Source organism: Mustela nigripes, chromosome 3, assembly GCF_022355385.1.
Source record: "Mustela nigripes isolate SB6536 chromosome 3, MUSNIG.SB6536, whole genome shotgun sequence".
Taxonomy (NCBI): Eukaryota; Metazoa; Chordata; class Mammalia; order Carnivora; family Mustelidae; genus Mustela; species Mustela nigripes.
Window position 1 is genome coordinate 120,275,320 of NC_081559.1, and position 15,377 is coordinate 120,290,696.

Below are 15,377 nucleotides of genomic sequence, written 5' to 3' on the forward strand. Positions count from 1 at the left end.
CTTGATCTTGGGGCTGTGGGTTGGAGCCCCATGTTGGTTGTAGAAAATTACTTAAGAATAAAATCTATTTAAAAAAAATGTAAGGAGCTCAGGGAGGAGTCTTAGCCAGTGTAGAGAAGTCTCCCCAGGCTATCTCAGAGTGTGCCATGTTTTTAGTACAAAGCAGTCCTCCTCAAAGGAGAAACTACCTGGAAAAGAGGTGGGTTGGTAGAGGGTATGACCACACCAAAGTGAGACACACCAAAGTGAGACACCAAAGCCAGAACAATATGAAAGAAATTATAAAAGAGAGTGCTATGAAGCAGGAGGCAAGAAGGAGAGATTCTTCTTTTTATATACTTTGTATTTTATTTAAAATTAATAAAATGATAAATAGTTTTAGGTAAACAACCATTCAGTACATTTAACTGGATAATATAAAAATGTACACACCCACTAGCATGTAGGTCCTTAACCAATATTGAACACTTCAGTCTATTTAGAGTCTTTTGGAGTTCCGAAATTTTTTTAAAACAGTTTTATTTTCTTCAAATTCTCTTTTGGTCCAAGATTTTATTGCAAATACATTATCACGCCATATGTCAGCAGCTTCTTTGGTTACTTTATTTGCTTGGCCTATTTCCTCTATAACTTCCAGGTCACATTCTTTGTATTTTTCTACTTCTGCCTTTAGTTGTTCCCTTTGGTCTCAAAGTTGAAAAAATACTTTTGCTAGTATGATTGGTTCATGTCAACTAATTTTAGCTTCTGCTTTTTGGTAGGTCTGCGTACTTTTGGCTTCTCTCATGTAACTGAGATTCCAGAACCTCCTACCTACATTTCCTCACATGAAGAATTTTACTTGGAAAAGCCCAACAATCAGAGGTTCCAGTCCTCTCTCAGCCAACTACAGCAACATCAACTAAGCTTGGAAGGACTTCTGTTACTGCCAGAGCAGTAATGTCTTTCTTTTGGGGAAAAATCTTCTCCATGTCTTTAATTGAAGTACTTTTTTTATCTCAAAAAATATTTCCATCATGCAGGCTCTCTTTTCATCTGCCCTCAGTCCTTTTTCCTTTGACAGGATTTAACCTATCATGACATGGAAGTAAGAGTGCGGTGTTTCCCAAATAAAGCGAATAGCTCCTTATTAACCAGCAGCGGAAGCACAGAAGGGCAAGAGTTCCTGCCCTTTAGTGAGAAACCATTGGATATTCACAGAAATCATCTAATTAGCATTAAGTGAAGAATTGTTAAGTTACTTTTGAGGTTGTGAGCTATTCGGAAATGTGCACATATTACAATACATAAAACCACTTCTTTGTCAAAGATCAAGAGAATCTTTAGGGATCTCAGGCGTCCCATATGCCTGCCCACCAGCTGGCTGACACCTTCTTTTCTGGGTCCTGATAAGGGGCTTCACCTTTGGAGGCCCTAATCTAGGAGCCTGGGGCACTGGTCCCAAAGTGCCTCGAGGTCGTTTTGAGGCTGCAATGCTCGGGTCTGGAAAGCTCAGTTTGTTCAACGGAACCTGCCCTGGAGGGTGTCGGGGAGACCTTGGGGTCAGAATGGAGGGAGTTAGTGGGTCCCCTCCCACAGCCCAGGGACACTGAAAAGGAAACGACACCAGGGTCCCATGAAATTTTCCTTTTTGGAGGAATTTGTTGGTTTGTGGTGAGAAAAAGAACTGCATTGGAATCATGTTCACCGTCTTTTCCCAAGCTAGTGGGGTCAGTGTTCTCTCTCAGGCTGGGTGGGCACCACCCTTCCGGCGCTGCTTGGGAACACAAAACCTATCATGCTCTTACCTCTGCCTTTTTGGGAGCTGCTCCCTCTGCTTGGAAAGCTATACTCAAGGTACTCGCAGAATTACCTCCTACAGACCAAAGCTCAAAGTTAGCATGTTCGGAGAAGGCCTCTCTGCACCTCCCCCACAGACCTTTATTTTCCAAGAATAAAGCACCTGTTCTTAGACCAGTCACACCTTTGTAATATTGCTGCTACTTGACTTACCACTTTGCAGGTAGCTTTCTGATTGTTGACAACCTTACTCCACTATCAGCCAGATCCCTTTCCATTTGCTTGCACAATGTCTGGTATATATCAAACTCTTAAAATGTTTTCAGTGCTTAAAAAGTCAAATATTATCTTAATTCTTTCCCCATGAAGTCATGGTAGAAAGAGAAGAAAATCATCACCTCTAAAGGATACTGTTAAAAACATAGAAGTTGATTTTATACTAAAAGAAGGTTTTAAATAGTTCACATTCTTTTCCATACTTTTTGATGTTTCATTTGTTTTATGATTTTGAATGTTAAAGTGATATGAAGCAATCAGCCTAAAGAGATCAGAATTTTATATTGACAAAATGACAAAATAAGATTCAGTTTAATGAATATGTAACATCTACTGTATTTAAAACTCTAATCATTGGGGATGGGGATAGAGATGGCCGTTGAATGTAAGGTGGCACTCTGGTTAAAATTTGATTTCGAGGGATTTTGAGATTATGATGAGTGGAATTTTTATCCTTCCAGTCAACAATTTAAAATTTCCAGCTGTTGTAGAATTGGAGGAAATGGCAACTTCTTCATCCCTCTGCTTCTTTTTCTTGAATTTGTCCCTTAGCCATCTAGGCATAAAGCAAGTTTTTAGAGCCAGCTGTCCAGTAAGATGACATCAGAGTCTGTGTTCCAGTAATAATAGAAATATTTGTGTCTGATGAAGCCGGGGGAGATTTATTGTGGATTTTGCTGTCTTTTATGGGTGCAAATGTTTCTGGTTTCACAGGTGTGATGTTTATTTAATTCCGAATAACTTAGATTTTGCAAAATGTGGTGTTGACTTATTGCACCAAGGGAAATAGAACAGAGGAAATGGAGACAAGTCTTCTCCTAGGGCTCCCAGGGTTCTTGGACTTAAAATTAGACTTGCTGGTGAGTTTTCTTTCTTTACTTTTTTTTGAAAATGTACCCTCTGAAAATAGAAGTGGTATTTTAAGTCTTTTCAAAAAATATGTACCCCATATATAAAGTCTATGAGATTCCTGCATAAATGATCTCAAAACATACTGTCTACATTCTACTGTTTAAAAAATTGTGTAATGTATTAAAGCATCACTTTATGTACGATCTATGAATGTTCCCCTACCTATCAAAGTGGTATTTTTCTTTTCTTTTTTTTTTTTTTTAAAGATTTTATTTATTCATTTGGCAGAGAGAAAGATATCACAAGTAGTCAGAAAGCCAGGCAGAGAGAGAGGAGGAAGCAGACTCCCCACCAAGCAGAGAGCCTGCCACGGGGCTCGATCCCAGGACCCCAAGATCATGACCTGAGCCAAAGGCAGAGGCCCAACCCACTGAGCACCCCTCTTTTCCTTTTTAATTATGAAAAAAATAAATGTCTGCTCTAACATCTCTAGTAACATGAAAGCATATGGAAAAAATATATATTATATATACTTTTTAACTTCTTTCTCCCCTCTCATTCCAGAGCTCCAGAAGCCACCTCTATTTTCGGTCAGGTATACATCTTCCTAAAATCCTTACTATGTGTTTTAGTTTCCTAGGACTTCCATAACAAATACCATAGACGGGAGAATTAAACAACAATTTATTGTCTTATAGTTACAGAGGCTAGATGTCCAAGATCAAATAGTTGGCAGGGCCAGTTTCTCTGGAAGCCTCACTCCTTGGCTTGCAGATGGCCACTTTCTTGCTGGGTCCTCATATAATCTTTTCTCTCCCGGGTCTCTTTGTATGTCCAAATTTCCTCTTCTTATAAGAACACAAGTCAGATTGGATTAGGGCCCACATTAACAGGCTCATTTTACCTTAATTGCCTCTTAAAAAGCTCTATCTCTGAACACAGTCACATTCTGATGTATGGCAGTTAAGATTTCCACATTTGAATTTTTTTTGTGGGGGGGAAGCAATTCAGTCCATAACCCTATGTATGGATACAGTATCTATTTCTAGCTTAGGAAGGAGTATAGTATGTATATTTTCTTGTGATTTTTCACTTAACAATATAACAAGATCATTCCATGTTGATAGTTGTTCTTTTCATAGACTACAAATTTCCCTGGTATAGGTAACCCATAACATTTAACTATCACATTGTCAGTGGATATTTAGCTTGTTCCCAGTTAGTTGCTATCATATACACTTCAGTATTGGATATCTTTGTAAAGGCATCTTTTTTGTTGTTGTTGTTTCATATAGGTGATTAGTTCTTTAGGGATAGATTGAGAGGATTGGAAATTATGGGTCAAAGTGTAGACAAGTTATATGTTTTAAAATATTTGGGGCACCAAGGTGGCTCAGTGGGTTAAGCCTCTGCCTTCAGCTCAGGTCATGGTCTCAGGGTCCTGGGATTGAGCCCCACATCATGCGCTCTGCTCAGCAGGGCGCCTGCTTCCCCCTCTCTCTCTGCCTGCCTCTCTGCCTACTTGCGATTTCTGCCTGTCAAATAAATAAATAAAATCTTTAAAAAAAATAAAATCAAATATTGCAAATCGTGGTCCCAAGAGGTTCAATTTATATTCACAAGAAGAGAACTTGAGAGTGACTGTCAATCTTAACACTCACCAACTTTGAATATTATCAATATATTTTTAAAATTTTATATATATGATGGACAACTTACTGTTTTAATATGAATTTCTTTTATAACTGAAAAAGTTGAACATCTTTTAATAGGTTTCATATGTAATTTTGTAATCTTGTGAAATGTCCTTTTATTTTTTAATTTTTTTTACAGATTTTATTTATTTATTTGACAGACAGAGATCACAAGTAGGCAGAGGAGGCAGGCAGAGAGAGGAGGAAGCAGGCTCCCTGCTGAGCAGAGAGCCTGATGCAGGGCTCCATCCTAGAGCCCTGGAATCATGACCTGAGCCGAGGGCAGAGACTTTGACCCACTGAGCCACCCAGGCACCCCGAAATGTCCTTTTATATCAGATGTCCATTTTTCTATTGGGACGTTGGTCTTTTTCTCATTTATAATGGGTCTTCATATGTGATGACTATCCTTCATTTGTTAATAGATTTTAAAATACTTCTTTCAGATATGACTAGTGTTTTGTTTTGTTTGTGGGTTATTTTGACCTAAAGAGGTTTTACGTTTTTATGTGATCAAATATGTACATATTTTCCTTTTAAAAGTTTGTATATTTTTTCTGAATGCCATTTCTTTTAATACACAATGGCACTTTTCCTATATTTTCTTTGGTATGAATTAATTAAATGTATGTATTTATTTATTTAATCACAGAAGTCCTTGTTTTAAACTATACAGAAGCACTTAGTGAAATATAAAGGTCTATTTTACTTTTCCATCTCTTACCTATACACCCATCTCTACTTCCCCTACCTGGACAACCAGCATTTATTGCTTAGTACTTAGCATCCTAGCTTCTTCACTATAAACTTATATATATCTGTATCTCTCATTAATAAAAATATAAGTAAGATCAAGATTTATGTCTACTTATTTCACTTACTTTTTCCATGCAGCAGTGTGTCTCCAAAACTTTAAATGTCAGGACAAATAAGTCTACCTTATTCTTTTTGGTGTCTTGGAAACTTTAAATGTCAGTACAAATAAATGTACCTTACACTTTTGTAGCTGAATGTGTTACAATATACTTAATTTAACTACTTCTACAGTGATAAACATGCAGTCCTTTTCAAATTGTTTTTCCATTATCACAATTTCAGAAAGTAGAATGTCAGTTTTGGTTATTAATGTTTAGATTTTAGTCTAGCTGTTATGTTTTCAGAAAACATGAGATAAAACTGCTATATATATATATAATTTATTTATTTATATATTTATATATATAAATTATTATATATATCTAATTTATTTATTTATTTATGATTTATTTATTTATTTGACAGAGAGAAAACACAAGCAAGGCAGAGTGGCAGACAGAGGGAGAGGGAGAAGCATACTCCCCTCTGAACAGAGAGCGTGACATGGGGCTCAATTCTAGGAACCTGGGATCATTACCTGAGCCAAAGTTAGACGCTTTATGGACTAAGCCACTAGTCAGCCATCTTTTCTTTATCCATTTGAAATGCTACTTCATTGTGTTTAAAACAATATTATGCCTAATTCTGCTTCTTGAATCACTTTTATCATTTTCCTATTTCTATTCCAAAACAACACAGTTTTAATTATTGAATTTAATTATAAAATGTTTGGTTGTCCGCTACAGCAAGTTAATCTATATTACAATTTTCCCCCCTATGAGTATTTAAGTAGTTCTTTCCACTTGATATCCTTAATGAGCTAGAAACAGCTTGTCAAAATATGCATTTTTTGGAGGCTCTGATTTAGATTGATTGATTTGGCAAATATTGACTTTTTTTTTTTTAAAGATATTATTTATTTGTCAGAGAGAGAGAGTACACACAAGCAGACAGAGAGAGAGAGGAGGAAGCAGACTCCCTGCCAAGCAAGGAGCCCAATTCGGGACTCAATCCCAGGACCCCAGGATCATGACCTGAGCTGAAGGCAGTGGCTTAACCAACTGAGCCACCCAGGCGTCCCGGCAAGTATTGACTTTTTTAAAGTATTGAAACTCTTAGAGTAACAATGGTTATGTCTTTATTTTTTGTGGTTTTCTGTTCAGTTCTTCAATAAAGGTTTTTTTATAATGGAATTGCATTTTTTTAAAAAAATACATTCCTAGGTGCAGTATTATTTTTGTATTGTAAGTGGGATTCTTTCTTACTACATTTTATGATTGGTTATTGCAGTTATATAGGAACATTATTGTTTTCTTTGGTTGTTTATCTTGCATCTCATTAAGAACTAACCCTGTCCTTAAGGGTTTACAAATTTAATGCCAATAAAAACCAATAGTTAAATTAGAACATAAGGATAATTAAAGGCACAATTATGTGTTTTATTTAATTAATTTATTTTTAAAAAAGATTTTATTTATTTGACAGACAGAATTCACAAATAGGCAGAGGGGCAGGCAGAGGAAGACGAGAAAGCAGGCCCGCCCCTCTGAGCGGAGAGCCCGATATGGGGCTCCATCCCAGGACCCTGGATCATGACCTGAGCTGAAAGCAGAGGCTTAATCTACTGAGCCACCCAGGCACCCCCAGTTGGGTGTTTTAATATATAAATTACTTTCAGAGCTCTCAAAGTTTCAAGCAAGTTTATCATGGTCATACAAGGCTTGTTGGAGGCGCAACTTGACCAGTCCTTCAAGAAGATGCATCTGGGGGCGCCTGGGTGGCTTAGTGGGTTAAGCTTCTGCCTTCGGCTCAGGTCATGATCTCAGGGTCCTGGGATGGAGCCCTGCATTGGGCTTTCTGCTCATTGGGAAGCCTCCCCCACCCCGCCCCCTGCCTGCCTCTCTGCCTACTTGTGATCTCTGTCAACTAAATAAATAAAATATTTAAAAAAAAAGATCCAGCTGTCTAATCAATGGGTTATAGTGAATAATGGCAAAGAGATGAGACTGAATATGATACATACTTAAAAAATGACTAGCATTTCTTGACAGATCAGAGGATGAAGTCTAAAACCAAACAATGAACCAAAAGTAAAGGTGGGGGTTATTATGGAAGCTCCTCAAAGCTCCTCAAAGTGAGTATTTAGGATTTAACTCAATAAATAAAGGCAATCAGTTTGGGGTCAGAGGAGGGACATTCAGGGCATAGGAGTTGTATAAGTTTTTGGCATTCTGGATGGAATTTCGAATCTAGGTCGCCCAGTGAAAGACTATTTCAGTAGTGTAATATCACAGAGAAAAGGGCCTAAAACAATGCAGTAAATAAGTCATTTCCAAAGAAGACACAAATAGGATTTAAAAAGGCTGAATAAGAAAGAAAAGCACAATATTTACAAATTTTTATCTTAGTAGAATGGAATAACAGTGATATGATTACCAGAAGTGGGTGGGAAGCTATTCTAATGAAAGACAAACAAATTGTGTATTAGAATATGTTTAACTAAATTTTGAAATAGAAAAGCACGTTTGGTATGAAACAGAATCTTGGTGATTGGTGCACTGAAATAATTCTACAGCATAGCACACTTCTGTTTTTCGAGCAAATCACCATTTCCCAATCTATTTTTGGTTCATGATGTAGTAAGACTTAATCTTTCTGGGGTAACTTTTTTTTTTTTTTAATTTTTTATTTTTTTTTAATTTTTTATTTTTTATAAACATATATTTTTATCCCCAGGGGTACTTTTGATGTGGTTAAAGGTGTTCTGTTTTTGCTTTTGTTTTAGTCAAAGGTTATGAAACCAGTGAGAAATGATTAATTGGAATGGGTTTACAGAAAATATGACTTTCTAAAAAGTACAGCTCTGTTCACGTTGAGCCCTTTATAAAGGGTATTTTGTTCCATAAAGGGTAAAGACATTAGATTTCTTTTAAACTTAAAGGTCACATGTATGGGAGATAGGAGGGAAAATGAACAATGCTTTCAAGAACACTGCAAAGGAATTGTTTCTGTTGATGTGTAGTACAGATTTTTGAACCATAGAAAGTCACAAAATGTAATTTATGACATTTCTACATATAATAATTTGTTTATATAATCAATAAACAATTATTGACTATTAAATATTACAAGCAATAGAAACATTTCAGTTTCATAAAAATATGCCCAGGAAATCTCAAAAGTAAGTGGGAAATATTTGGTTAACAAAAATAAATTTCTGGAATTCCAGAGTGCAGCACATTATAAGGGCCAACCAGAAATGAGCATTTCAAGGATACAGAGATTTCTAGTAGGAACTCAATTTATTTGATAGTTAATTCTAATTACCTATTGACAAAAATAGTTTAAAAATATAGAAAGGTTTGATTGAAAGCTGCCATCAGGTTTTTGGACTTTTTGTTTTATGTGCAGTTCTACCAGTTTTAACACATATAGATTCATGTAGCCACTACCACAAGCAATATATAAACTAATTCTATCACTAAAAGAGTCCCTTATGCTGCCCCTTTGTCATCATTTCCTTCCTAGACCACTAATCATTGGCAACAATTTATCTTTTCTCTGCCACTATGGTTTTGTGTTTTTGAGAATATGCATGTTACAGTATACAGTATAGTTACAGTATGTAACTTTGGAGACTGGCTTCTTTCACACAGCATAATGGCTTTAAGATTCATCCAGGTTGTTGTGTATAGTCATAGTTCATTCCTTTTCATTGCTGCAGTGTTGTTTCATTGTATTTAGACCTCCTTGTTTATCCATCCTCCATGAAGGACATTTGGATTGTTTTCAGTTTTGAGCGATTATGGAAAGAACATCTATAAACATTTATTTGAAGGTATTCATGTGAGTATAATTTCTTAAAGATTGTATTTATTTATTTTATATTAGAGACAGAGAGAGAGATAGAGAGAGTGTGGGCGAAGGGAAGAAGCAGAGGGAGAGAGAAAATCTCAAGCAGACTCGGTGCTGAGTGTAAGCCATACAGATGGCTTTGATCATGACATGAGCCAAAAGCAAGAGTAAGTCTGGTAACCAACTGAGGCACACAGGGCCCCTTTGTGAATATAAATTTTGATTACTATAAGGCAAATACCAAGGAGTGGGATTACTGGGTCATATGGTAAAATGTAGGTTTAAATTATTAGGAAATCACCACATTATTTTTTATAGTGGCTATGAGATTTTGCATTACCACCAGCGATGTAGGAGAGTTTCAGTTGTTTCCCATACTTTTAGCTTTTGCTATGGGCACTCATTTTAGCTATTTTAAGTGGTGTGAATTTTACTGTGGCTCTAATTCTCATTTCGCTCAAAGTTAATAATGTTGAACATCTTTTCTGCAGGCTTATTTTTCAACTTTATATCCCCTTTGGTGAAGTGTACATGTAAGTTTTTGTCTGTTTTTAAATTTGGTTGTTTTCTTAATGTAGAGATAAGATTTTTTTTTTTTTTTTTGTATAGTATGAACACAAATTGTTTGTACAAGCCAGTATTTTTTCCTCGTGCATAAATTGCCTTTTCAATCTCTTAACAATGTCCTCAGTTCAAATGATTTTAATCTCTTAACAATGTCTTCAGTTCAAAACTTTAATATTATTTATATATAATATTATTTAATCAATAGAACTTTTATTTTATGGACTGTACTTTTAGTATCATGTGTACTCTAGGTCACAAAGATTTTCTCCATTTTTTTTGGTAAAACTTTATATTTTATGTTTTATATAAACATTAAGTCTATAGTCCTTTTTGAGCTGATTTATCTATAAGCTGTGACATTTAGTTAAGTTTTACATTTTTTTCCCAGGAATTGGTTCATGTATCTAAGTTGTTGAATTTATGTGTGTGGACTTATCAAAACATTCTCTCCTCCTCCCAGTAGGGTCTGTGGAGCCCCTCTCACTTCTCGCCTGCCTCTCTCCCACCCCCTCCCAACTCCCCTCCCATCTCTCTTCCAACCCCTGTCACACTCTGGTGTCCCCTTCCGCACCCTTTCACCTCCTCTCCCCCGCCTTTTATTCTTGATATTGATACTTGTGTCTTTCCTTTTTTTGGCTTGTTTGAGGTTTACCAAATTTATGTTTGTTTCAAAGAACTAGTTCTTGGTTTCATTTATTATCTTGTTTTGGTTTTCCATTTTGTTGGTTTCTGCTCTCTTAAAAAAAAAAATACTTCCTCTTTCTGTTTCTTTGCTTCTTTTCCCTACTATCTTAATGTGCAAATATAGACTATTGGTCTGAGACTTTCTTTTTCTAGTTCAAGCACTTAATGCTCTAACTTTCCCTCTAAGCATTGCTTAACTCTATCCCATAAATGTTTATATGCTATACTTTAATGTTTGTTCAGTCCAAAATGTTTACTAATATCCTTTGCGATCTTTGACCCATAAATTACTCAGAAGTGTGCTAATTTATAAGTGTTTGGAGATTTTTTCTCTTATTTTGCTATTTATTTGTAGTTTAACTCCATTATTGTCAAATAACATTCTTTGTATAATTTTAGTTGTTTTAAATTTGTTAGAGTTTGTTTAATAGGTAAGATGCTGTCTAATTCTGTTAAATGTTTCATGTGTACCTGGAAAGAACATATTTTTCCAGTCAGGTGTAGTGTTCTATACATACCAGTTACATTCAGATGACTGATTGTCCAGTTCTTTTTTAATCCATTCTGCATCCATTTTCTCTCTACTTGTTCTATTACCAAGAGAGTGTTAAAGTTTACAACTATAATTGTGAATTTCTCTATTTCTTTCAGTTTTATTTTTTTCATTGTGGTAAAATATGCATAAGGTTTATCATTTTTAGATGTACAATTTAGTGGCATTAAGTACTTTGACATTGTTGTGCAAATATCTCCACTATCTAGTTCCAAAACTTTTTCATCATCCCAAATGGAAACTCTAAACTTTAAACAATAACTTCCCATTCTTCCCTCTCCCTAACCCTTGTAACCTCTATTCTACTCTCTGTCTCCATGATTTTCCCATTATAGGTACCTCCTAGAAGAAAAATCACAAAATACATGTCCTCGTCTTTGTTTTGGGCTGCCTTGAGCTTAGACCAGGGCACAGTGGAAGAAAAATAGGATGCTCATTACTGGTTTGCAGTAGAAGGGTCAGGGTAGATGTGCTTATTCTGTATAATCTAGAACTAGAAACTTTTCCTTTCCATGTGATTGTTTTACCCCAGCTTGTTTAGAAAACCATATGATGGAAAAGGTTTTCAAGAGAACATTTATAAATTAAAAACTAAATTTGTTCTTAAAACACTTTTATCTATATAAGTGATGTATTAATAATTAATTAACATAGTTAAATCTAAAAGTTTCCTTTAATCAAAGTGTCTTGTCTCAAGTTTCTTTTTTCCCCCTTTCCTGGAGGTTACTGTTCTAAACAGCTCCCCCCCCCCCCCAATGCTGTGTCTTAGAGGTCTGGCCATATTTATTATCCCTATCGAGGGATTCATTGTATTTTATGGTTTTTATTTACCTCAGTTAATTGGGCCATCCTCCTGTTCACATACCTAGATTTTTTTTTTTTTAAAGAGCATATTTGCTTAGAAAGAACATTAGCATCTGTGCTATAAATGATTCTTGCAGCCTCATGTGGTCTGGTCCTCTGAGTTTTCCTGGTGTTTGCTGAAATTCTTAATTTGATTGCTAAAAGCTCACATTTTTTTTGTTTCTCAGTGTCAAACTATAGCCTTAACACTTTTAAGCCAAGTGTCAAGTCTCTTTGCTCAAAAGCAATGTGCTAAATTGAATGCCAGTGGAAATCAATCACCTTTAATTGAATTCCAATAGCTTTCCCAAGAGTATAATTAAAATAATTGGCTCAATCCACAGCCACAAAAACTCAGTCCAAAATAATGTAACTTCCCCCATAAGGCTATAATAGGATTTGATTTCTGTACAAACTGGATTTTTGCCAGAGTATAAATCCTCATCTAACATCATTATTTATTTATTTGGTCATAACAGTTTCCTCTGCATCTTGGATTGTTGAGAATTACATTTTACTTGAGTTACAATGTTGATGTTCTCTAGAAATCCATACATGGATATAGAGTTTTGATGGTGCATGGTGGCTTGAATCATAAGGTCATCTCTAGCCTTTCTCCAAAGTCCATTGAATTGACAGTAAAAGAATAGAAAAGAGAAAACCCATGAGAAGAGAGAAAAGACAAGAGGCAAATAACACACCTAAGAAGTCAAAAATATTTGGAAGAGCAAATGTAGGAATGGTAACTACATTGCAGCTGAGAGCCACAAAGGAGTGTATGGACAGACAAAAAAGCATGGGCTTATTATGTCACAGAATCCCTGAAGATTTTGAGACATGTGAATATAGTGGGAGAGCAGGGAGGAGTTTTTTTTTTTTTTTTAACTTGAGAAAATTTATTGGAAGGATACCAGGAGCTTGCAGATCGACTCTGAACAAGAATGGACAGGAATGGGGGTGCCTGTGTGGCTCAGTTGCTTAAGCATCTGCCTTCAGCTTAGGTCACAATCCCAGGGTCCTTGGGATTGAGCCTCAGGTCAGGTTCCTTGCTCATATAGGAGCCTGCTTCTCCTCTCCCTCTGCCCTTCCCCCTGCTCGTGTTCTCTTGCTCTCCCTCTCAAATATATAAATAAAATCTTTAAAAAAATAATGGACAGGAATGAACAGTGGCATCTCCAGAGAGCTGGAAAATAGGACTTACAGAAAATCACTTATAGCATAAAAGTGTGGCCAGAATGCCACCACCACATTCAACTATGAAAATGCCTCTCTATATCATGCACCCACAAGGACAGGGCATGTGATTGGCTGTTTAACTCATGTCTCTCCTCCCTGTATGTACTAGGGAGGGAAGTGAAAAGGTAGCTCTTCTGTTTCCATAGTGGGAAACGGGTACCTGATTTGCTTTGCCATGCAGGTGACAAGTGGATAAGTAATTTCCGAAAAGAAAATCATTAAGCTGCTCAAAAGTGATGTTAATTAGGATGATGCCAGCTGCTCATCTTTTTTAAAAAAAATTATTATTTTTACAATATTTTATTTATTTATTTGACAAAGAGATCACAAGCAGGCAGAGAGGCAGGCAGAGAGAGAGGGAGGAAGCAGGCTCCCTGCTAAGCAGAGAGCCTGATGTGGGGCTGGATCCCAGGACCATGAGATCATGACCTGAGCTGAAGGCAGAGGCTCTAACACACTGAGACACCCAGGCACCCCTGCTCATCTTTTAAATGAGCATGACCCTTCCCCACTTAAGTCTCTTTCTTAAACTCATGTAGACAAACTCCTATCTTCTCCCATTTCTCCTTCCCTACAGAACACTGTGGGTTCATTTTCCAGAAATATTGAACCAGGGAAGCTCTAGACAAGGACACCATACACTGCTGAGGGGCAGTGAGGTGCAGTACTAAAAGTTGAGAAGGGAAAGCTTAAATGCTAAATAAGGAGTATTCACCAGCCCTCTCTCCTGCTCTTCTAGAGCATCAGCAACCAGGTTAATACTCTATGAGTATGAGATTGGACAATGGCTCTCTGGAGAAAATCAGTGTCACCCCAAAATGCTTCATAGATTCTGACAATTGGGGATCTCCCACTTAAATAACACGTTATTCTAAATGAGGCTTGGGAATGAATGTGTATGCCCAAACACTTATAGACATGCCAACAATCTTTATTAGTGCCCGTTCCTAGATATCAAAAACCACAAAGAATTCCATTTGAGGAAAATCACCAACATGAACGAAGAGAACCTCCAATACAAACATCAAGAAAGAGCAATGTCTGCAATGCAGGAGCAGAGGAAAACTTCAAAAACCCATATAATGTGCTCTGGGAGATTAGATATTGAATGCATGAAAAATAACAGGGGTTTGAACAGAAGAAGGAGTTCTTAAAACAATAAATATGATAGAGGTGCCTGGGTGATCAATCATTAAGTGTCTGCCTTCAGCTCAGGTCATGGTTCTGGGGTCCTGGGATGGAGCCCTGCATCAGGCTCCTTGCTCAGTGGTGAGCCTGCTTCTCCCTCTTCCTCTCCCCCTCCTTACCGCTTGTGCTCTCTCTCTTTCAAATAAATATAATCTTTAAAAAAAATAAAGGAAATCAACAAGTAAGTCAAATTGGGGGCCTGGGTGTGTGTAGGAGTTCTGAACCCAGAAAAATTGAATTTCTCTACCCTTTACTCCTGACTTCCAGCTGCTCTGGGATGGGGGCTGCGTGTGCTAGGCCAGACAGCATCCCTCACTGTACCAGTGCAGCATGCAGAGCAGGTCAAGGAAGTCATTTATACTTGATTTAGATATACTTGGCTCTGCGGAGTAAGTAGGAGATTATGGGAAACATACAGAAGAAGATATCTAGAAAGGGTGAGAGCAGAAAAAGTGATGCTTGGACACAAAGAGATGGAAGTAGTACTTAACTATGAATTCATAATATAGCTTCAAGGGATGCCTGAGTGGTTCAGTGCATTAAGCCTCTGAAGGCTAGCCATCACACTAGCCTTTTGGCTATTGACGAGTACAACCATAACCCTGGAAGAAATTTCAACATTCAGTGCTAGTAAGTAGTCAAGGAATAGCACTTACGTTCATAGGAAAGTGGTGGGAGTAGGTGCGCTTGTGTGCATGTGTACACCAGGGGAACTAACAAGGAAGCAACAAAGCAGAATCACACTGAAGAGAAGCATGGCAGGTTTTTGTTCCAGATCTGAATTTGGGGAGTAAATATAGCATCTAGGAGGAAGCCTTCAAGATGAGTGAGGCCCTATAGCCCCTCTACTTTTTTTGAGAGGCTGAATCTCTAGCAGTCCAGCTGCCTTCTTTCTCCATTCCTGCCTCACTGGTGGGCAAGAGCTGTGGAAGAAGCACTCAGTCAACCCAAGTGGAGCCACTAAAAATTGTCCTTCTATATTTGATGAACCTTCA

General features: G+C 37.0%; 1 pseudogene; it reads right to left on the reverse strand.

The window, feature by feature from the left end:
* Nucleotides 1–474: 474 nt before the first annotated feature.
* Nucleotides 475–1,066, reverse strand: LOC132014527 (meiotic nuclear division protein 1 homolog; annotated as a pseudogene).
* Between the last annotated feature and the right edge of the window lie 14,311 nt (nucleotides 1,067–15,377).